Here is a 23,744-nt window from a genome sequence, read left to right on the forward strand (position 1 = left end):
CCTGAATTTATGGATTTATAGTCCTGGGTTGCTACCTGTTTTTTGTATAACCCAAGGGCTGAGAATGGCTTTTACTTTTTTTAAAGAAAATAAAAATCAATCTTAGCTGAAAGGCAGTAGGAGATGGCACTGACCTCCAAGGCTTGGTGATCCCTGCTATGAACTCTTTACTAATAGTCATTTGCTTTCTTTGACATGAAACAATTCTCAAATTTTGAAAACCCTTTTCAGGTGACTTTTTCATTTCTATTCAGAATTTTTATAATTATAATCCATCTCTTTTCATGTGTGCACATGAATGTTGAGTACTGGTACTGGAATGTTCTTGAGGCAAAATCCATAAATTCTTGCCCTCTTTTTTTTTTTTTGCAACAACTCTTTCCCATCCTTTGATCCCATTGCTGGTAGCAGAATGAATTGTAACCTGGTGCACTCCCATCATTATTCATGGTATTTTTGTTCCTTATCTAGTAGTAATATGTACTGTGGTTATTTATACCTATGTCTTATTTCATTCTCTGAATAGCTGTCTATAAGTTCTCTGAAGGATGGATTGTACTTGATGTAAACTGCAATTTACCCCATGACCTACCTAGCAATAGTGATTTGTTGTATGATCTTAATGGAATATATCTCAATAAGTTTCCATTTCAGAGATATTAATAAACAATAGGAAAAAGATTAAGGAGGGATGGTGGATAGTATTTGAAAAGTTCAGACTTTTAGAATGTCTTTATAATGATTTGATTGATTAAGAAAAGGTCCCCTGCCTCTTCTGGTAGAAATCTGAGAGAAGACTGATTATAATTAATTTTTAGTTTGTGCCACATATTTGATAATTGCTCTGATTCATGCTATTATAGTTCCCCATCACCCACAGGAAAACAAACTTAATTTGATTCATTCCCTTAGCAAGAAAAAAAAAACACCCTTATATTACTCACATGGCTATGATTCAGTTCTTGGTTCCCAACCATCTTCTCCATCCTCCTTTTCTCCTACCCAGCCCACCCCCTTAACCACTTCTACATATGTCACTGAAGCTTAAAACTGAGTCAGTGTGTTCTTTAAAATGGGTGGAGGAAGAGGGGAAGCAAAAAGTCCTTTATTTCAATAAACTATAATATGAAATTCCCTATCATGAAAGTAATTTAAGAATGTAATCAATAATTTCTTCCTTGTCTCCTGTGACTTATTCTCTATAAAATATATATGTATATCTATGTGTGTACTTTTCATACATATTCTATTTTTATGAGAAACTAGAAGATTTAGAAGAAATTAAACAAATCACACTAGCATAAACAATTGTTTAAATCGCTAAGAATATTTTTAATAGTTAAGCAGATTGTCATGAGAGGGGAAAAAAGGATACAAATGATAAAACATATGGAATTGGGTTTTCCACATTCATAAATGTTAATTTGTGAATGACTCAGACATGAGGCAGCTGGCTGGTGCAGCGGGTGGAGCGCTGGACCTATAGTCAGGAAGTCCTGAGTTAAATGCAGCCTCTATTCTTACTAGTTGAGTGACCCTGCAAGTCACTTAACTTCTCTATGACTGTTTCCTTACCTATAAAAAAGGACTTTAAAAATAACACCTACTTTCCTGAGTGGTTGTGAGGCTATATGAAATTATATTTATGAAGAATGTTGAAAAAACCTTAAAACTCGATAGTATTGTCAATCTCTTTATTATCATGTATAAGAATAATGATCTGTAGGAAATATAGAATAATATGAAATGAACTGTGATGACATTTTCTAGTGTTTTTAATTAATATTTGTCTACTTACTATTTTAATAGAAAGCATAATAATTAAAAAATTATAATCTCTGTACTTGTTTTGTAGCTTTCTTTAGGTCAGTGATTAATTATAGAGCAAAATGAATAGTTTGATTAATAACTCCAAGTTTAATCAAGAAATAAAATTTTATTTATAAATATGACGGTCTTATACATGAACCATTTATGCCTTGGTAAACATGTTCTGGAAAGATATTGTGAGTTTAATTTTTGTAATTCAGATTAAATTCTTAAGTTTATTTGGAATTTACCTGTTAATTGAAACCTTATGGGTTTGGGTCAGTGGGAGAGGTAATCATTTTGTAAAGTGAATAAAAGGAGGAAGGAAGAAATAAATAACCATTTATTAAATACCTACTATATGCGAGGCACTGCACTTAATGATTTATAGATATTGCATATGATCTTAGCACCGCTTGATTTAATTTATTTGTACCATGTTTGTATGTTCTCTTCTCTTAATTTTTTCTCCTTTATTTGAGGAGGAAATAGGGAATTATTTTTTCTCTGGATAACTAGTTTGGTTCTTTAAAAGATCTCGCTTGCAGCCTTTGACACTGCTGATCACTCTTCTTGATATTTGCTTTTCTGTAGGATTTTAAAAATTTCTCTTTGTTCTCCTACCTATCAATTCTGTTCCTTCTCAGTCTCTTCTTCTGCATCTTTATCTAGATCATGACCTCTAATCATAGCTGTCTCACAGGATTCTTCTTTCCTGAGTTGTCTTTTCTTCTCTCACAATATTATTTTACTTGTTCACATCAGCTCCCAAGGGTTTAATTACTGTGCCTATGCTGGTGATTCTCAAATTCTCAAACCAATCCTGCCCTAACCTCTCTAGTGACTTCCAATCTCACATCTTCAGACACCTTTAAGAAATCTCAAACTGGATATTCAGTAGACATCTTAAGCTCAATATGTCTAAAGCTAACTTAATGCTCTTTTCTCCTCCCCACCTCCTAACTTCCTTATTACTAGAAAAGGTACCACCATCTTCTCACTCCCTCAGGTTCATAGCCTAGCAGTCATCTGGATTCCCTTACTCTCTCTTACTCTCTGTCTCCCATCTATTGCTGAGATCTGCCTAGTTCACCTTTACTATTTCACTCTCTCTCTTCTGACACTGTCACCATGTTGGTGCAGGCCCTCATCACCTCATACTTGGACCATTGCAACAGCCTGTTGGTCCTCTGCCTACCTCTGGGCTCCAATCCATCCTACATTCAGCCAATAAAGTAATTTTCCTAAAGCTCAGTTCGAGTCATATAAATACTCAGTAAACTCCTGTGGCTCCCATTTGCCTCTGAGATTGAAAAAAAGCCCCTCTGGCAAAGTCCTTCATACCCTAGCCCTCTCCTCCTCTCTTTCCAGGCTTCTTGTACTTTACTCCCTGATGCATGCACACATTGATTTCTTTGCTTATTCCAAAAACAAGACATTTCATATTTCATTTTCAGACATTTTCTCTGACTGTCCTTCCCTAGAATGTTCTTCCTTATCTCTACTTTCTGGCTTCCCTGGCTTCTTCTGAGTTCCTACTAAAATCCTATTTTCTACAGAAAACTTTTCCCAACTCCTCTTGATTATAATGCCTTCCTTCCATCTCTCTCTCTCTCTCTCTCTCTCTCTCTCTCTCTCTCTCTCTCTCTCTCACACACACACACACACACACACACACACACACACACACACTTGCCCAGCTCCTGTACATAAATATGTGCGTTTCCAGATTAGATTGTGAGCTGCTTAAGGACAGAAACTGTCTTTTGTCTCTTCTTGTATCCTCAGTACCTAACATATGCTTCATCCACAGTTGGTTCTTAATAAATGTTTATTGACTGACTAGCAATTAATATTCCAAAGACTTGATCATAGGAGTTAACTGTACTGTACTTGGGGGGAAAAAAGAGTGCTGAACAAGTTAACAGTAATTAACTCCTATGACCAAACCTTCAGAAGGTCCTAATAGGCAAATTATGCTTCCAGCTCTAGTATTCATGCTGTTAATGTTAACATGGCAACAAGTAGCAATTTACCTACATAATTTCTTCCCACTAGTGTTAATGTTTGCATGGTTACTGAAGGAAGGGAGGAATTGACTCAAGGAAAATTATGGAAACAAATAGAGTAAATCAGAATTGTCAAAAATCAATCTATACTTGATTATAAATTTAAGTTTTGTGGAGGTTAGAATTCCTTACCTTGCATTATTAGCTGTTTTCATTTGTGTGTTTCTGTGTGTGTGTGTGTGTGTGTGTGTGTGTGTAGTTATATCTTTTTACAAGAGCTATCTTGAATACAAAAGTGAAACCTTTAACATGGCTTCCATTATCCTTACTACTTCCTGGAAAGGGAAAAAGAACCCCCCTGGAACATAAAATTTTAGATTAGGTTTGACAAAGGTACAGAATTAACCAGAATTATAAGCTACTTATATAGGCATATCTCTTAGGAACAATTGAAAACCATAATCAACTGTTGAGCCACCACAACTACTTTAATGTAGTCAAGCAATAATTCCCCAAGTAGCAACTTTATTGACCTGAAAGAGCTAATACACGTTTTGCCAGGGGCATATTCCAAAGGAATTGTTTATGCATTCAAAGAATTTAACTTATTCCAGGTTACTACTACATGGGAGAATTCTGACATCATACCATTCAGGTAGTTTCAATGTTAGTAAGTTTATTTTAGCTTTAAAAAAACACAAGAAAAAAAATGATTAAACTAAGTGATTTTACCATAACATAGAATTGATAAAAGCCAAGAAAATATAATATATTATTCTTATCCCCAGCATTTTGTCCAGTAAATCAAATCTAAAAGTGGGGATGTGGTTCATGAGATCTTGAACTAGAAAGAATCTCAGACTGTCTTTAGACAAACTCACTTTGAGGATTAGAGATTGAGATCCTACTAAATCAGTTACCTCAAGTCATAAAGGTAGTAAGCATTAGAGAGAGAATTTTAAACCTATGACGTCTGACTTGAGAATCAGTCAGAGAATCAATTTTTCCCACAGTAGCACAATGCCTCCTTGGGGGAAGAGTAATTACATGTTTCTCAAATGTGTTACCTAGGTGCCTATTGTAAAGAAATTAAATAACTCAAGGAAAGTTTTCCTAGTTTTTAATTCTATTTTTAAAATGCAGCAAAGTATGATATGAAAGTGTTAGAGTTGTAATTTTTAAACTAGGAGAAAATGAAAGGTAAAAGGAAGGTTTCCAAAGGATTCAATCACTAAGTCATTTAATTGGTGATTCAAAATACTGCATCAGTGTAGTAATATGAAAAAATATTTTTAATATTGATATATCAACTAGAAGTTTTAGTTGTCTCTCTTGTAAAATTGGTTACTTAGTTACTTTGTAATCAGCGAAAGAAAATATCATTTCTAAGGCTTTCTTTTGTTATATAGGAAACTAATCAGAATATATATTTCAAATGAAATATCTATATTTAACCTTACTATAATTTTCACTATATTTCTGGAATGGCATGACTGAATTCATAGCTACAAGGGACTCTATTAAAATTTACCCTTTATTTAAAATTATCCTTACTTATTAAAAATTACTCTTATTATGAGGAGCTAAGGGGTGGGGTTTAAGGAACTGGAGTAATCATGACTGGTTTTTCTGACAGACATTTACTACCATAAATTGGGACCAACAAGCAGCACTGGAGTTCTTCCTCCTGTTACTTTGGAAAAAAGAAAGCTTACTTACAGCTTTGTGATCAAAATGTTACTATCTCAGAGATGAAGCAGAGACCTATCTTGAAATCAGGCGTATTCAGTAGCTTGAAAATAGAATGACTTAAACAAAAATTTATTAAGAAACTCTTGTATGTCCTGTTTGGGGAGATGAAATTTTTTTTTTAACCTGAACAGATCTTTAAAATGTTTGATAAATTGGAGATAATTCATTTTCAGACATTTTCTCTGACTGTCCTTCCCTAGAATGTTCTTCCTTATCTCTACCTTCTCGCTTCCCTGGCTTCTTCTGAGTTCCTACTAAAATCCTATTTTCTACAGAAAACTTTTCCCAACTCCTCTTGATTATAATGCCTTCCTTCCATCTCTCTCTGTCCCTCTCTCTCTCTCTCTCTCTCTCTCTCTCTCTCTCTCTCCACACACACACACACACACACACACACACACACACACACACAAACACAAACTTTCCCTTGCCCAGCTCCTGTACATAAATATGTGCTTTTTTTGTACATGTACATTTTTACTTAAAAGGGAAAAGATTTAGTTAATTGTAATGAAAAATTCAGGATTGTTTTTGCGACAGTTGTTTCACTAGTTAACCGTGCTAATTGTCTCAGTAATTCATTTCTTTTACCTGATTTTAACATAGCAATTTAAAGTAAATACTTCTAACTGAAAAATCTACATTTGACATAATATCTTTTCAGAACCCAAAAATGGGGAAAAGGGGTGGTGGAGTGGGGGAACATTTTAGTCCAATTCATTTTATAGGGAAATCAGCCCTTTTCTTTTTAATGTTTTTGGAAACTTAAAATTCAAGAAACATTGTAAAAGAGGGGAGGGGGAAGGGAGAATAAGTGGAATGAGTTTATTTCTGTAGTCGATTTATGAACCCCATCTCTAGCCCAGGGATGGATTTACCATGTGCCAGACATCCTTCTTGGGGCCAGTTGTGAACGTATGTCTGTGTGAGGCTAGGGTGTTTCCTGCTTTATAGGACTAGCTGCCTCAGCCTGGGCGTTTTCTATTTGAGTCTACTCCTTCCCCAGCCCCTCCCCATGGAGTGTCCTTTGTGTAACCCCAGTAATTCAGAAATTTTGCAGTAATGGGGACTTGCCCTATCATGTGACTGAGCTACTATTCGCAGGCTGTGATTGGTCAGCGGCTAATTGGCGGTTCTCTATAAGAGCTCCCTGAGCTGGAACTTAACTGAAGCGCACTCTCCTCCAGGCTTCAGTTACACGTATGTGGTAACATTGAGAATAGAGTGATTCAGCAACATGTGATAAAAAGTTGATCACTGCTGCTGATTGACCAGGCCCGTGTGTGCCATGAAGCCAGTCGCTGCTGATGGATTAATCTCTGGCTTTTATGAACTGGTAACTCTCACTTTAAGATTGTTTACTGATTAAACGTAGAAGAATGCAGTTGAAAATCTTTGCCAGGAACTTGTGTGGACTTATTCCTTTTTTTTTTTTCTCCTTTGTTTTGTCACAGGAATGAAATGCTGATAGCTTCTTACTTTGGAGGACTTCTGAAGAAGGGGGGCTGGGGGGGGAGGGGAGCGTTCCAAAGGATCTGGAAACAAAGCTTTTTATCTACTTGGTGAAGATTTATCTAGTTGTGAAGAGGGAGTTTTTGAGCTAACGGAAGCTGCAGCATTGTCCCCAGGAAATAATGCTTTATCCAGAATGGGTAAGTGAAAAAATGGCATTGCCTACTAATGGATATCATCTGGTGCATGTTTGAATTGTAAAATTGTTTGCAGATTCCTAATAACTCTATAGAAGCCAAGAAGACAAAAGCACAGTGGAAGAATTTTCTTAAAAGTGGTGCAAGAATATAAAATAATATATGAGAAGAAAATCATGTAATTAAGAAAAATTTCAACTGTGTGATTTATTTTAATTTGAGTATATTTCATGCAAGGAGATGATTTTAAAGGGTAGGGGAAATAGTTGATAAGCAAATGAATCTTTATGTAAATGGTAGTGAAAATATCCTCTATTTTTATTTGCCGTAACTAATGTATAATACTCAAATAAGGGTGATTTTCTTTAAGATTAGCCTATTAGTACCCTCTTTACATGAAAGTATTTAGTGAAAATCTTTGACAAATAACAGATCAAATAAGATATTTGAATAAATTTGTTTTAGTTGTGATGAACAGATTGTGATGTGACTAGTTTTTTTAACTATATGCCGTGTGTGTGTGTGTGTGTGTGTGTGTGTGTGTGTGTGTGTGATATGAATTTCAAGATTGTTCTAATTTGTGGATATGGGACTTAAAAGGTGTTGTGTTTTTTTTCCTGTAAGTCAACTCATTTTAAGAATGTTCTTAGGGCTCCTTTCCCCTTCTCTGTCTTTCTCCCTCCCCCCTCCCCCCACATGAAACTTTTAAGTTGAACTTGAATCAAAGCTGCCCTTTTAAAAGTTTCCTAAGGAAAAATATGGAGTTTTTGGATTTATAACATTATAACTAATAACTTTTTTCCCAAATGATATAAGAAAATACTTTTTTGCATTTTACAATGATGTTTAATTTCTTAATTTGGTTTCTTATAAATGGCTATGCTGAAATGGTCAATTATAAGAGGAAAACAGAATAAGAATTATGGGTATACTTTCTTATTGGTCAATAGGCCTAATCACGTGATCCCTATTTACATAATAACAGACTAAAATATTAAATGCAAAAATATGCATTTTATGTAAGTTTTTAAAATTGTGCTTAACATAAAATTTATAATAAAAATGAGAGACTAGCTTATGTGGCAGGGATATGTGTTTGCATGCTTTTATTATAGTAAGTAAAATTGAAGAGTTTAATGTAAAATAAAGGTTTTTAATGTTGGGGAAATAAACTTTTCAAGGACTTTACATTTTTTAGAAAAATAATATAGTATATCATTTATAATTACAATGTTTTATATACTATATATAATATCTAAATTATATATAATTTCTATAACAAGGGTTAACCAAACTACTTTGGAAGAGATAGGGGAAAGAGAATAAAAATTACCTTCCTGACTTTCCTACCTTCCCTCCCCTCTTCCCTACCTTCCAAATATTTTGAACAATGCTTTTCATAAAAATAGAAATCAAGACTTTGGTATGACTAAGTGGGGGGGTGTGTAGGAAATGTCTAATAAGAGAAGCAATAAATGAAAGACTTTTAAGATAAGCATTCCTCTTAAGGGCAGGGTTCTCCAGCAAATCAGAAAGAATGTAATGCAACCTATTGTATATCACAATTGATTTTATTTAAGGTGTGGCTGACTGAACACCTGGAAAAATTCTGCTTGCTTGTCCAAAATACATGAATGTTTTAAGTCCCCTAGTCTTTTGATAATGATGGGAAGTAAGAAGTTTGTAACTAAGTTATTCATCAAACTACTGATTTGTGATAATAACTCATGAATAATTCATTGTTGTGTATTTCATTTCATCATGTTTGAAACATCAGATTTTAATAGATCTCATTCTGCCACTTAATGATCAAATTTCTGTCCCTTTGGTTTTACTCATCTATTTGGAAATACTTGTTTAAATTACTTTAAAGTGTGTCATACCAAGTCCCAATGGAATTTTTTTGCATCCTGTCTATTAAGTCTAACCATCTTTTTTTCAGTTTTTCATTTATTAATAAAATGCATATATAAAATGATTGGTATTATAAGCAATATTTATATAATGTTTAATTCTATCTTTGAGTACATTTAAGTTTCTAGTGGTTATTGTCATTCATGGGGGATTTTCTGTATTCAAGCATGTTTGTAGGAAGGAGTATCATTCATCTACCTTCCCTACCTCATGGTCTGCTTTGACTAACTTGATCCTCCCCACATTTACTAATTAGCAGTATGAACATTTATCCCCATCTGGTTATCCCTATAATTGATTTTAATGTGATGCATGGAAGCTATACCCGTTTAAATGTTGCATTTAAGTACACATGTTTGGGGGAGACTTTCAATCACAAATGAAACAAACGATCATTTAGTGCAACCAAAATAAGCTTCATAATATTGCTTCTATGGCAACAGAGTAGTTAGCTGTTTTGAAATATAGCTATAAGCATTCATTGTGGAAATGTCATTTAGACCTCCCACTATAGCCTCATTGGGTGGGAGAGGGATGGGAGGGATAAAAACCAAGCTAGGGAAACAGCTTGTGTATGTCTGTGTCTTGCTACAAACTGTCCCGAAAATAAAATTAAAATGGTATAGTTTTGGACATAATGGCGTGTAAGATTCTAAATGAAGGACAGTGAAAGAGGGGATCAGGAAAATGGAGGAGAGATACTTAAGGGACAAGAAAAGTAGTAGAAAAGTGTACTCAGTAGCTGAAAGTCTTTTCTCCCATGTTAGCTGTCAGTGGAAACATCTTGAACTGGTTATGGTGTAACTTCAACATCTGAAAAAATTTCCTTAAAATGTGGTATGGGGAGAATTCCTTTGGTAGCAGTATGGTTTACCACTTTATATAACATTTATGCATCTCCTCTCTATTATTCTGAGGTGCAGTCTTTTTCCAAGAGGTCCTGGAAGAATGCTTGTTCATTGAGCTTTTGGTTTCCCTTATGTGCTTCCTAGAAGCAAAGATGAGTTTTTAACATTAAATATGATAACATTTAATACAGAAATTGATCATGATGACTTTAGATTATCTCATTCTCAAGGATATCATATTTATTTTTAAACTGATAAAAAAAATGGTGAAAATGATTTGCCCTGAAATTTAAGACTGAGTGACTATACACATTTTATGGAAGTAAAGGGTTTTTTTTTTTTGTTTTAGTTGCTAGGGAATTGAAGCTTTAATCTAAATTTTAAAATGTAAAAGTAATATAACTCTAAATTATTCAGGGAGTGATGCAGTATGGTACAATGGAAACTATTGACTAGAAGGAGTGCTGGAATTTGAGTCTGAGATTCTGGATTCAAATCTACCTTTGCTGTTTAACACCTTTGTGATCTCGATTTTCATCTCTAAAATAAAGGAAGAAAGGGAAGAGTGAACTCAGTGGCCTCTAAAGTCCTTTTTGTGGCTTAAAATCTTTGAACTTGAATTATATTAGTTTCTGTGTCCCCCTTCCACTTTTTACCCTGAACCTGTTTTTTTGGTTATTGTTGTTGGGTTTTGTTTTGTTTTTCTGGTTAACTCTTTCCCTCTCATTTCCTGGCTCATTCACACCTCCAGAAAATGGAGAGTCAAAGAAAAAAAGAAATGTACATCAAATTATTAGAGTTCTTATTTAGCATTTGGAGAGTATGGAAGTCTTTACTGAAATAGATTATTTCAATTCTTCATATAATTCCAGGAGCCCTCATGATTTGTAATCAAGAACAACCTATTACTGAATGTTTTGAAAATGGCTCTTCATGGTTATTGTTTTTATTTGATCTCATCAGGCTCTTTCCAATGTAAAAAATTATTTTTAAAATCATTATTTCTTCTTGGAGAAGGGAAAAGAACAAAACCTTTTCCCAAAGAATTTACTCCAGGGTCTTTCCTGAATGTAGATAGAAGATTCAGGGTCTGTCATTAATTTGGGGAAAAGAAAGATGAGAATGTGAGAATAATCATTTTGTTGGTTATGGAGAAATACGGGATTTCCCCTACCTCCAATAACATGAAAGATTCATAACCACATTTTGTCTTCTAGTAGCCATGTAGCTCTTCTTGGTTTCAATTTAGTAATTCATGACAGATGATTATAAAAATGTAGCCATGACTCAAATCTGAGGGGAAAACTAGATATTAATTTATATACCTTCTGAAAGATACTTTTTGCAAAGCTCTTCAGAACAATTTTTATCAGAACAATATAAAAGAATTGGCATTCCACTTTATCTCATGTTTACTGTTTGTGATTGTAAGAATTTTAAAATTACAGGGTGGTAATGCCATTATAAGTTTCTAAGGAAGTTTTTATAGGATTGAAAAATTACTTTTTTATTTGGAAAGTTAAAGTTAACTGTTTTCAAGGGACCTTTAGATTGTCTGAATTTTTTAAAATCAGATGATGGTTATGCTGATGATTCTATGACTAGAGAGTTAGACCTGGAAGAAACTTTAGAGATTATCTAGAATTAATTTGCTTTATATATGAGGAAGCTGAGACCAGAAAGATTTTTGGGACTTGGTGAAACAGTCACACAGATAGGATAGTAACTAAATTATGTCCTCAGATTTTAAAGTTAGCAAAGTGCTTTATATAAATTTTTTGATTTGAACCTCACAGGAACCATGTGAATTTTACCATTGCTTTGGGTATTAACCCTTTATACAAATGAGGAAACAGCTTTGGAGGTGTAAATATTTTCACACTCAAAGAAGCTTCATCATTCAAAGGTGCTATGACTACCATCATTGTTGCTAGGTGATGAACATAACTGAACATAAAAGAAATTAGATCTTTTTAAACTTGCCTTTTTCCCCCCCAAAACAAATAGTGCCTAGCAGCTCTTTAAGCCTCAAATGAACTTAAGAAAGAATTTAGACTTATGCCTCCTGTGCCCCCCAACTGCCACCCATTCTCCCTCCTACTGTCACAAATCACAGACTGTTATAAGTAATTGAAACTGTTTTTGTCTGCTAGGTTTTTTCTTGTGCCTAGATCCCATTAATGTTAACATTAGTAGAAGTTATTTTTCTTTCTCAAAAATGAGTTTGTATAATTCTAGATGTTAAAACTGTAAATTTCAAACCTAGTAGAAATAATACTTTGAATAGAAAGGAAACAAAGTCAAATTTGACTAAAAAAAATCATGAAAGTATATTTAAAGTCTCAAGGGATTCTAAGTTACAAGTAAGAATATATAAATAAAAACATTTGAGGAATTTGTAGAATGTGTTTGATGAAGGTAAAAGTTTTTGAAGTATTTTTAACATCCCTTAGAAGCAAAAACACAATCCTTTTCCACTCACCCACTCTCTACACTTTTCCCCCTTTTAAAAAGAAATGGGGGGAAATTAATGCAAAAATTGTTCTAAATGCTATATTAAGGAATGTAAGTAATCTAAGCCTTGACATTTCTTGACTCAAGTTTCTCAATTCTCAACCTTAACCCATTATGTTAAGTTCTTAAATTTATTCTAGTTTCTAGTAAAAAATCATCTTGGTTTTTAGGAGATCATTTAAAATACATATATCAACAGTGTCATAGTATATACTTAATATATTCATATATGCAGTGTATATTAATATATGCTATATACTGTTTATATAGAGATTTTAATAGTCCAAAAATTCACTTTTACTTAATCAAGATTCACTTTTTAATATTTTGAAAGATAAAATTGACAATTATATAAATTGAAGTTATACAGAAATTGAAATATTTTAGATATATTTGTGTGCTTTTATATAATGTCTGATTTGAGTCTTTTTCTTGTTTGTTTTTTGTTTTTTTTGAGTCCATCAGGGTTAAGGGACTTGCTAGTAAGTGTCTAGTATCTGAAGCTAATTTGAACTCAGGCCTTACTTACTACAGGGCCAAGACTCTTATCTATTGTGCCCCTTAACTGTCCTAATTTTGCTTTTCTTTAGCAAGCATAATCATTAGAAATAGAAAATTTTCCTTATAGAAAAGGTAATAAGAATAAAATATCTAAAATAGTTCAAAAAAAGAAACTCAGGGCTTAAAATAGTGACTGTTTTTAATAGCATCATTTGTAACATGGCTATCTTAACCATTGATGAAAAATAACAAAATATTTTTAGTCAGATGAGTGGAGAAATGGATGAAATGCTGAGTTGAGTTCAACTCATGCCTCAAATACTCCCTAGCCATGTAACTCTGGACAAATCTCTTCATTTCTCTTTTCTTCGTTTCCTCATTTGTAAAATGAGAATAATAGCACCTACCACATAGGGTTTCTTGTGAAAGTTAGAGTTTTAAAAAGATTAAGAATTATTGTTATGTTATGATAATGGTGGTGATAGTGGAGATGGTGTTGGCAGTATTGGTGTGGTCCTCATAGCTTCTACCAAGGAGTAGCTCAGTAGAACCAAAGGGTTATATTGGAAAGTCTAAAGTCATTTGGTTGAAGATTGTGGGGCAGGAAACTGAGAATTGTAGTTTTGTAATAAATCTCCTCTTCTATTGACAGGGTAAGCATACGTTTGCGTGTGTCTATATATCTTGTGTGAATAAAAAGATAAGTTTTGCTTTTCTACCTTAAATCTGAATGGAATTTAATAGTTTTATAAAAAGATGATTGTAATGAAGAAAAGGAACCAATTAGATAAATGTAAAATAATGCTTGATTAGATTCACACAAGATTTAGCAGAGATTTTTATAAGATTGTTTTCTGAGATCAACTTAGATGTAAATTTTCAGCCTATCCCACATTTTTGTTGAATAGCAGTGGGTAGCAAAATCTTGAGGAAGCATCTTCATGCCAGGGCTGTGGGACATGTTCCAGTTTCTTTTGAAAACTTTTAAAAAATATACTTGCATGTTACCTGACTTCTTTCTTGGCTGATTTAATGATCCTAATACCTGAAACTTATGACCCTGTTCTAATTTGTGTCACTACTTTCATGATGAATATATAATACATTAAAAAAAAACCACTTACGGGGGGGGGAGGCTATGATCTACCCATATGAGTGAAGTCAAAACTCAGTTTTGGGGTTTTTTTGCACTAAAAAGTGTACTTGCTTTTGAAATACAAAGAGGAGAGTTTCTGCTTATCTCACAGTTTAAGTAGATCTATTTTAATCGTTTATTTTCTAGATATATCTATCAGACAGTGTATTAAAGGGGAATTCCTGGTTTTCAGTTTAAGAACTCATATACTACCAGATTTACTAGCATAATTTCCCCTTCTTTTCCCCTAATATTTTCACCCTTGGGGTATGGGTGAAAGGAGTAGGAGGAGAAGATGAATAGAAGCCTAAGTGTTGGTCCCAGCTCTGCTCCTTTACCAGCTATTTGATTTAGTTACAATTATTTTAATTTGTCTCCCTCGTGGGGGGGAGGGGTTAATATATAAAATGAGAGCATTGGACCAGTTGATTTATATAAGCAATGCCACAATTAGAGTCTTGGACCATTCCTCCCATAATCTTCTTTCTTATTTGAGTCTCTTAGATCTAACAAAGAAGTCACTTTAATAACACATTAACCCTTAAGGAATCTTAGTAGCAAAGCTAATTATAATTAGCATTTAGATTTCCTGATTTGTTTTTGCAGTGTCCTGTTTATATTCTGTTAATTCTTCTTTAAAAATGGAAAGTTTCATCAAGAAATAATAATGGGAATTGCCTCTATTTGTAAACCAGATGCAGAGGGGGAAAAGGCAGATAGATCAGTGATTTTTAAAGTGACTGAAAGCTAATATGTTTTCAGTAAACATTGTCTTTGGCTATCTTTGGTCTAGGATAGTAATCTCCAAACATTCTAGATTGCATGCCTCTCTACCAGTAACAATAAATTGAAGCAGGCACCCCAAAATATATGTCGTAAGTTACTGCCCCTTTTGTGCATCAGTGATCGTTTTGCAGACAACATTCGTTTAAGGAAAGCTAATAGCAACAACTTGTGAAGTAATGTGGTCTCTAAGATAAAATGTTGTTAAGGAATTGTTCTAATGAAAAAATAAGAAAGGACTGGTGTATAAAGATGGCCTCGAGACATTGTAACCCATCCAGTCATTTGCATGTGACTTGCCAGAGTTTTAAAGGTTATAAATCACAAAATTGTAAGTTTAATAATAGATTTCTGGGATCATACCTGATCCAGGTCGAGGTTTTGAGTTTTGCAGATTTGAGACATGAGACCCCAGGATGAAGAGTATAAGAAGAGTCCATAGAAGCCAGGGATGATGATGTTTTGTCCTTCATTCTTGAAGATGACCATGACATCAGGGAGGTGATGCCATGACAAGCACATGAATTGGAATTGAGTGAGGGAGTGCTGTCCTAAGTCACCAGCCTCACTTTCTCCTCCTGAGCCATCTGGGTCCAGTGGCCAGATATGAATCAGAACGACTGGAGATGGCCCTGGTTGAGAGGCAGAAGTGACTTGCCCAAGGTCACACAGCTAGTAAGTGTCAAGTCTCTAACCCTATCCTCCTAACACCAAGGCCAGTGTTCTATCCACTGTACCACCTAGTGGCCCATAGGAGCCAGGGAAGAAAAACCAAGAAGGCTCCTAGGGAAGCTACTTTCAATGGAGACATTGAATTTTTCAGCAGTTTTGCTGGGAGCCTGCTTATTAATTGGAGAAAGGTGGGGGTCAGTTTAGGGAATTCTTCAGCAGAGCTGATCAGTGGAGAAATCAATCTTGCTACTGTGTATAGAGTTCTGATTTGTTACTTTCTGGTACCATCTATAGCCAAGGGGAGTGGGGGTAGGCAGGGTGGAGAGCTTCACAGGAATGTCTAGTTGTCTTCTACTTGTTCTGTGGTCTGAGGCTGGAGATACAAAAGAGGAAAGATAGGCTTTCCGTCTATTTTTATGGGGAGTTATATTTTTTGGAGAGGAGACTTGACTTTGCTAGAAATTGATCTGGAAAAGTAGAATTCTATTGAATGAAGAAGAGCTGGCTTGCCCATTGAGCCCACCTGAGTTGCCTTTTGATTGGGTGGCTTCAGTTTGCTACTTGTTACTTGTTTTCCAAGTGCTATATGTGTGTCTGTGTTTTATTTATTTTTTATTTTTTGCTAAAGGAATTCCATTACCTCATTGGTTGGAAGAAGAGCTTTTTGGCCAGCCAGAAAAGTGGGGAGGACCAGAAGGGAAGCAGTGAAAAGAGAAGTAACTTCATAAGATGCAGATTGTACAATCAAAGCCTATATTTCAGAGTTGTGAGTTGTCATGGACATGTTTTCCTATTCACGAATTTGCTAGGTTTCTTTGGTTACCTACTTTTTATCATGAATAGTTTTATATACATTGATGGGAGGATGTAATCTGGCTTTATGGGTTAATTTATGTTGTTATCATTATTACACTTTTGTCTTCCAATGAATAATTCTAATGTTTGATTGTTCTAATATTTGCCTTATCTTTTAGTTGTGTTCTATTTAAGAGTTAATAGTGTCACTGTGGGGTTCGTTTTGTATAAAACCATTAGTGGGGAGTCAGGAGCTACAGTAACAAGTGTCAGGAGTATGTGCCTCCAAATCAAGGTTATCTCTATGACTTTGAAAGAGAGGCAAAGTGGTAACCTTATGGCAAACTTTTATCCCTCTTGAAAACCCCAGATCTGCCAGCATGAATGCAGGTTGCATGCAGTAACTAGACCATATAGAGCAAGAATAAGGGTCCAGGCTAAGCCTGGGCTATATAGATATATTTAACTTAAATATACATTCTTTTGTACTAATAATCATGTACCTTATAAAGCCTACCTGCATATAAAAATTTAAAGGGATGAAATTATATTTGATTACCAGTGTCAACAGAGCCATTCAGGTTTATTGAGTAAGGAGGTGACCATCATAGCTGTGCTTTAGGAATATCATCTTATCTGTACCAGATGGATTGAAGAGAGGAGATAAAAGTAGGGAGTAAAGAGAAGAATTAGGAGACTGTTGAAGCAGTCCAGGTGAAAAGTGATTAAATTAATGTGACCTATCTTCCCATTCTTCACTTAAAAGACAATAAATTCTTCTCAAATTCAAGTTTATACCACACATCTGTTATGACTGTTACCAGTATCTAGTCTTTGTTAGTCTCCATGAAAATGCCCCTCTGAACAAATGTATAAAGATCAGCATGGCAGAAGTTAGGTATTGCGAGTAGGCTCAGATTGTAAGTTTTTGATAACCTGGCCTACAGATTTAAAAAGGGATCAGGCAGCTGTAACCAGCCCATTGTAGGGGCCTTGTCATTGTTGTATTCTCTAGTCCCAGCCTTGGGGACATTAGGGAAAGGTAGATAGAAAGAGGGGTGGTGGGGGAGAGACTTGAAGTTATCTGGGAGAGGGGGTAGGTGAACTCTTGTTATTTTCTCCTCTTAGCCCTGCCAACTAGAGCTCCTTTAATTTGATCCTTCGCCCTGGCAGGGACAAAGCACATTCCATTGACTGATATTCTTAAAGCCCCCAAGCAGCCTCTGCTGGCTGCTGCCATGGTTGCCGTTTCAAAGCAAGGGGAAGAGAAAGGGGGTGGTGGGGGTGGGGAGCAGGCTGGAATGATATGGAGAAAATGTTTTTCTTTGTTTTCTTTTTTTCTTTGTGAATGGGAAATGATATGATTAGCAATGGATTTTAAAAGTTTTTGAAACCAACTGTCTCTTTTATTCTTAAAATATCAATATAAGAAATTGATGGAAAGACATCAGAGATTTGTAGAAATTTGTTTTGGAAAGTAAATTGTTGGTGTTTTTTTCCATTTTTCTTTTTTTTTTTTTTTTTTAGTGTAAACCAAAGGGCAATATTCTGCCTCTTCCCTAGTCACATTTACTATGGCCTTTTCAGGTTACTACTATATATATATATTTGAAAAATTATCCCTGTGTGGGAAGAGTGGTTTGAGCCTAACAACTTTAGTGAAACCATAAAATAGGGAGTTTCCTATTATCACCATACAGACATTTTTGTGTTTGTGCATGTTCCATTAATACACAGGAGACCAATTAACAGCTCTGATTTTAAAACACATTGCTGCCTTTCGCAGTTTGAAAAATGCATTACTGACTGTCAGAGGGTTTTTTTTTAATGACAAAATTATATTCATTTCTGTTTATCTTTAATAACCCAGATGTTGGACTGAGAGTGCATATGAATCAAAAAAGTTCTGACTGCAAAAGCCTATCCTAGAATTCAGCTCTCCCCAACTTTCCAGTTCTTGTTTCTACTATAGTATTCTTTCTTATCACACTCTAATACCGTATACCGTTGGAGAAACTATTGATAGTTTATTGTTCCTTCCCTCCTAAAAGAAACCTGAACACAAATATGGAGACTTAAGAAAAATGGGGGGTCTCAACTTACTCTCTCAGGTTAGCTTCTTTTGATTATTGAAGTATCTACTACTCATACCCATTTGAGTTTTTTGAGGGGAGAGGAATTGTTGGATTGAGTCTTGATGTAGACTTGATGTAATTTGTGCCCTGTTACTTGCAAATAAGAGCATCTGGATAACATCACTTCTACATCCCTCTTAGATTTGAATTATGGGCAAGTGTCTTGCATTTTGAGCAAGTTCCTTTTATAGAGTATTCACTTACCATTTTATACTTTACCTGATATTGACCAAGAATCATTAACCAATGTTATGTCTGTGATAACATCTATCAAGGAAATTTCTATGAACAAAATTTTGTAGGGGAGATAACCTTGTTGGAGAAGAGCCCTTAAGACTGTTTTTCTCTCTGTCATATAAAATACTTTTTTAAAAATCACCAAATGTGGGGTGGCTAGGTGGTGCAGTGGATAGAGTACCGGCCCTGGAGTCAGGAATACCTAAGTTTAAATCCTGCCTCAGACACTTAATAATTACCTAGCTGCGTGGCCTTGGACAAGCCACTTAACCCCATTGCCTTGCAAAAAACTTTTTAAAAAATCACCAAATGACATAGCAAGATCTTATATTTTCTATACCTTTTAGTCATTTGCACAACTGAAAATGCATTGCACCATAGAGAATATAATTTTCCAAAAGTCTGTTTCCTTCTCATGTTTTCATCACAGATACTCTTGAGATGAGAAACTAGGTCAGCAGTTACTCAAGTTCCTTTTTAGGGGATTAATATTACCATTCATTATTTTCCCCAATTATTTGTTTTCTTCTAATTTTTTTCCCAGATTTCTTGACATTTGATTTTTTTTAGGACTTTCAAAATTTCACCTCTGACACAAATTTCTTCTTTTCTTCTTCTGTGTATTTGATCAAATCCAGCTGTTTTCTTCAACTTAATTTTCTTGAGTGTCATCTTCACTTCATTATCAAATACTTGAGTGTTGAGAATACAAATATTGCCACAGTAAGTAAAGCATTTTTGAAGCATTTTTTCACTTTTCATCTCTGCCTATTATCCATACTGTGTCATGAGTTAGTCTACCATTACATCTATTTTGGACAGAAACTGTGGGAAAACTCTGTGAGGTGAACCCAGAATTGAACAAGGGGGCAGGAAGTTTTAAAGTGCTTTCATCAATCTCAAACCACGTCCCTGACACAAAAACTTGCCTTTTGAACCTCAGTATTTTTCTGGTGAATCAATGTGAGTTTGAGCCTTAGAGTACCATAATTCCAGAAGAATCAAAATTAGTACCAACCCTGAAGGAGTCATTTGGTGGATAGGTGGCTGTTGCTTGTCTTTAGTTCTCAAAAAGTACCTTGACAACAGAAAGGTCATGCCTTGATAGCAAGTAAATTGGATTTAAAGGAGGGTTTTGAAAAGTCATCAGCTTCATTTTCTCCTCCAGAATCCAGTGGCAAGATATAGGTCTGGATGACTAGAGATAAACTTGGATGTAGGGGGAGACCTTGGCCTTTTTAAGTTAAGATCTTTAGGTAAGAAATAAATCAAAGAGTGTCTTCTTAGACAGTCCAAAAAAAAGAAGAAAATCAATCTGGGAAGGAAAAACCCTCTGTTTCTGGTCCAAACAATGATGGAGTAAGGCTTGGCCTGGTATCCATTGTTGGCCATTCAATGTGAGCCAGATTGATTTGAGTTTAAGGCATGGTTCTTAAGAAAGAAATCTAGCTGGCAGATGGTAGCATATTACTATTGGCATATAACATGGAAAAAAAATTTGAATCTATAGTCAGGAATTCTAGGTCAACTCCTATTTCCTGTGTTTACTACCTTTGTGACCTGGGATGAGCCATTTATCTCTGTGGCCTAAATTTCCTCATCTATAAAATGAGGGAATTGGCCAAATTGGTCTTTCAGCCACCTTCCTGAGAAATATTTGTAATCCTATAAAGGTTAACATCTAAGAAGTATGCTAGGAAAAGAAGGTAGACTGACAGTGTAGTAAGAATGAAAGAAAATAGATTCTGAATTCTACATTGATACCTACAGAATGTTAAAATACCTAGACAGAAAGACATTCCTTCTAGAGAGTACATGGAAAGATCAATCCTCTATGAGATACTGTTAAGATCATCCATGTGCATGATATCATGAATCCAATTGAAACATATGCTACTTAAAATTAAACTGAACTTAATTATACTTGTCATGGAACTCTTTGAACACCATTTACCTATTTATGATGTTAAACCTTATTCCTCCAAGCCAGAAGATTAACAAGCCGACCTTAGGAATAACTTCAAATTTAATACAGTCTCTATCCATTTGTTTAAAAAACAAACAAACAGAAAAACCTTATGACTTGAAATGAAACTTGTCCAGTTCAAAAATCAGGCTAAGGAGTTGCTTTTTTTCCTCTCTTTTTCTTCCTTGCTGGTGAACTTATTTGACCTTGTCTATTAAATGACTTATAGCTCTCCACTCAATACCTTCAGTCAGTCATGCAGTTTATGTTCATGTCCAAAAAGTTGGTCATGATCATCTTTCACTGAGATAGTAAGATGAAGTCTTACATTGTCTATAAAATTGGGAGTGATTTATATAAATAGGAAAAATGAAACTATGAATTGCATTTAGATCAAGATGCGTTTAAGTATTCATAAACAAAGCTATCAAAATGTTATCTTTTAGAGCATGCTGTCAGTCTTCAGTCCATTTAAGTCAATGTTGCATCATCCACACCAGTGAAGGGCAGTGTTAATATAGATCATAAAATGGTAGAGAATGGTCTCAGGGGACTTCTCACAGTCTTAGCATCTAATACAGAGAGATCAAGTGGAAATACCAAAAATCCAAGGCAGAAGATAATAAATTCAGATACATTTTTCTTTCACCCTCTGAATAAACCTTTATCAGTTCTTTATCTTATGTCCATTGGTATTAATAAAATTATTGCAAAGTCCAAACACAGTCTTTTTTGATTGATACGCCAAAAACAATAAGCTATTGGGTTTTGGGTTTTTTTTCCTTGAATAAAAGTCAGAATAGGGAATTGGTCTTGATATCACAATACAACCAAGTTGTGAATCTCTTTAAAAATAAAATTAAAGGGTTGTAAGAATAACCACAGCCCTGGATCTTAACCTAATTCTGGATTTCTTCTCTCTTCCTCTCCCCCCCACCCCCACCCCCACCCCCCTCCCATTCCCTTCTTCTGCTCCTACTGACTTGCTGCTGAACAGATGGAGGAAATTAAATTAAGCAACTGAGTTGATTCAGTACCCTACAAATTTATTATTTAGCTTTTACTTGGGCCCTCACTATACAGTAAGGTAATTCACATCCTTGATTAAAATCTGTGGCACTCCTCTGTCTGACCATAACTTCCTATGATTCAATCTATCTCTATTCTTCACTCCTCCCAAGCCTATTCTTCACCTTCATTATGACCTCTAATCCTTCTACCTTTCAGTACTTGTTCTCAGTACTGAGAACAAAAGAAAAAAAAACCCTCTTAAAAACATGTATAGCCAAGCAAAATAAATTTCCCCTTTGACCTTGTGTATGTTTATGTATGTATACATTTGTGTGTGGTTTTACATACATATATACAGGCTCAATGGGGGAACTTTTTTGCTTGGCTATGTGTGTTTGGGTTGTGTGGGTATGTGTAACTTTAAAAATGTGTGTGTGTGTTTGTTTATCAATCAGTCCTGAAGCCATCCCCTCTCAGGAAGATTGTAAGTAGCACTTTTCTTGGTGGAGCCCTCTGGAATCATGGTTGGTCATTATGTTGATCTGAACCCTAAATCTTTCAAAGCCTTTCATCTTCAAAGGCTTTCAAACCATTTTCAAGTTGACTTCCCTTTCCAATCTTAATCCAATAGTTGTTCAATTTCTCACATTGTCCTCCACTCTTGAATCCTTCCTCTCCACCCACCCCCAGCAAAACCCTTCTCTTGCCAAAACCCAATCCTAGATTACTTTCATTAATTTCTTCCTTGACATCTACTGTCCTGTATCTGAAAAGGGCTGTAGAAAGGTAAGCAACTGAGTTGACTAGGAACCCTGAAAATTTATTATCTAACTTCTGTTGGATACCTTCATTTCAACAAGGCAATTCTTTGATTACCTGATTCTCCAACCCATATACCATTGCTGTTCCAAGTCTTCTTAATTTCAAATCTAGCACATTTTACATTATTCCCTACCTGCCTCAGCTGAGGATATACCCTTTTCCCCCCCCTGAGAAAATTTCAGTCTTCCTCTGTATCTCAAAACCTTTTGACTTTTTTGTCTTGTTCCTCTTCTAGTGTCTGCTACGACACTTCTATTGAACAAAGACAATTCTCCATATTTGTTCACTATCCACCTCTTCTCTGGTCTCCTCAATCACCTTCTCTCCTATTCTGTCCTCTAATCTTCAGTGGGCTCCTTCCTTACTCCATACAGACATGCATAAATTTTCCCCATCTTGCAAATACCCTCACTAGAGGGTATGTCATCCATTCAATTTTTTTATTGTATCTCCCTTCCCTCTCTTAGTCATATTCCTTGAAGAAGCTGTCTCTACTGATTGCTACCACTTCCTCTCCTCTCATTCCTCACCCCTTTGCAATGTGGCTCCTGATTTCATCACCCAACTGAAACTGCTGTCTCTAAAGTTACCAACTATTATTAATTGCCAAATCTGATTATCTTTTCTCAATCCTCACATTTCTTAGATGCATTTGAAGATGCTCTTGTCTGTTTTGTTTTTCTTTTGTGGCAGTATTTACCTGATTCTTCTGCTTCTGTGACTGCTCCTTCTCAGCTTCCTTTAATATCTCTATATCCCTTTACTAAGGCTAAATCCCAAGACCCTGCCCTGGGTTCTTTTGTCTTCCCTTTTCATGTTTCTCTTAGTGATCTCATCAACTCTCTTTGGCTTAATGTCTCTGTGCAGATAATATATCTGACCCTTTATCTTGATCCCAAAGGTAACTTGCCTATCTGCCATTTCAAGTCAGATATATTTCATATACTGAAGACATCATCTTAAGCTTAACATGCTCAGAACAGAACTCATATTTCACTTCAAGCTCTCCTTTCTACTCAATAGATAAAAATAGCATAAACACAGATGGATAGATAGATAGACAGTGTCTATACAGTGTGCTTTGTAAACCTTAAAACACTATACACTTATCATTATTAGTATTATTGTTTGCATTCCCTGTTTCTATTAAGTGTGGGGAAAATCAATTAATTAAATCAGTTTATTTGACTGA

The 23,744-nt window shown here is 35.1% G+C and overlaps 1 long non-coding RNA gene across 1 annotated transcript; it reads left to right on the forward strand.

The window, feature by feature from the left end:
* Nucleotides 1-5,196: 5,196 nt before the first annotated feature.
* On the forward strand, nt 5,197-17,624 carry LOC141506922 (uncharacterized). Its single transcript, XR_012474016.1, has 3 exons — nt 5,197-6,906; nt 7,025-7,222; nt 15,396-17,624. It is a non-coding gene; the product is annotated as an uncharacterized LOC141506922 (long non-coding RNA).
* The last annotated feature ends 6,120 nt before the right edge of the window (nt 17,625-23,744 follow it).

The sequence above is a fragment of the Macrotis lagotis genome, chromosome 1, assembly GCF_037893015.1.
Source record: "Macrotis lagotis isolate mMagLag1 chromosome 1, bilby.v1.9.chrom.fasta, whole genome shotgun sequence".
Lineage (NCBI taxonomy): Eukaryota > Metazoa > Chordata > Mammalia > Peramelemorphia > Peramelidae > Macrotis > Macrotis lagotis.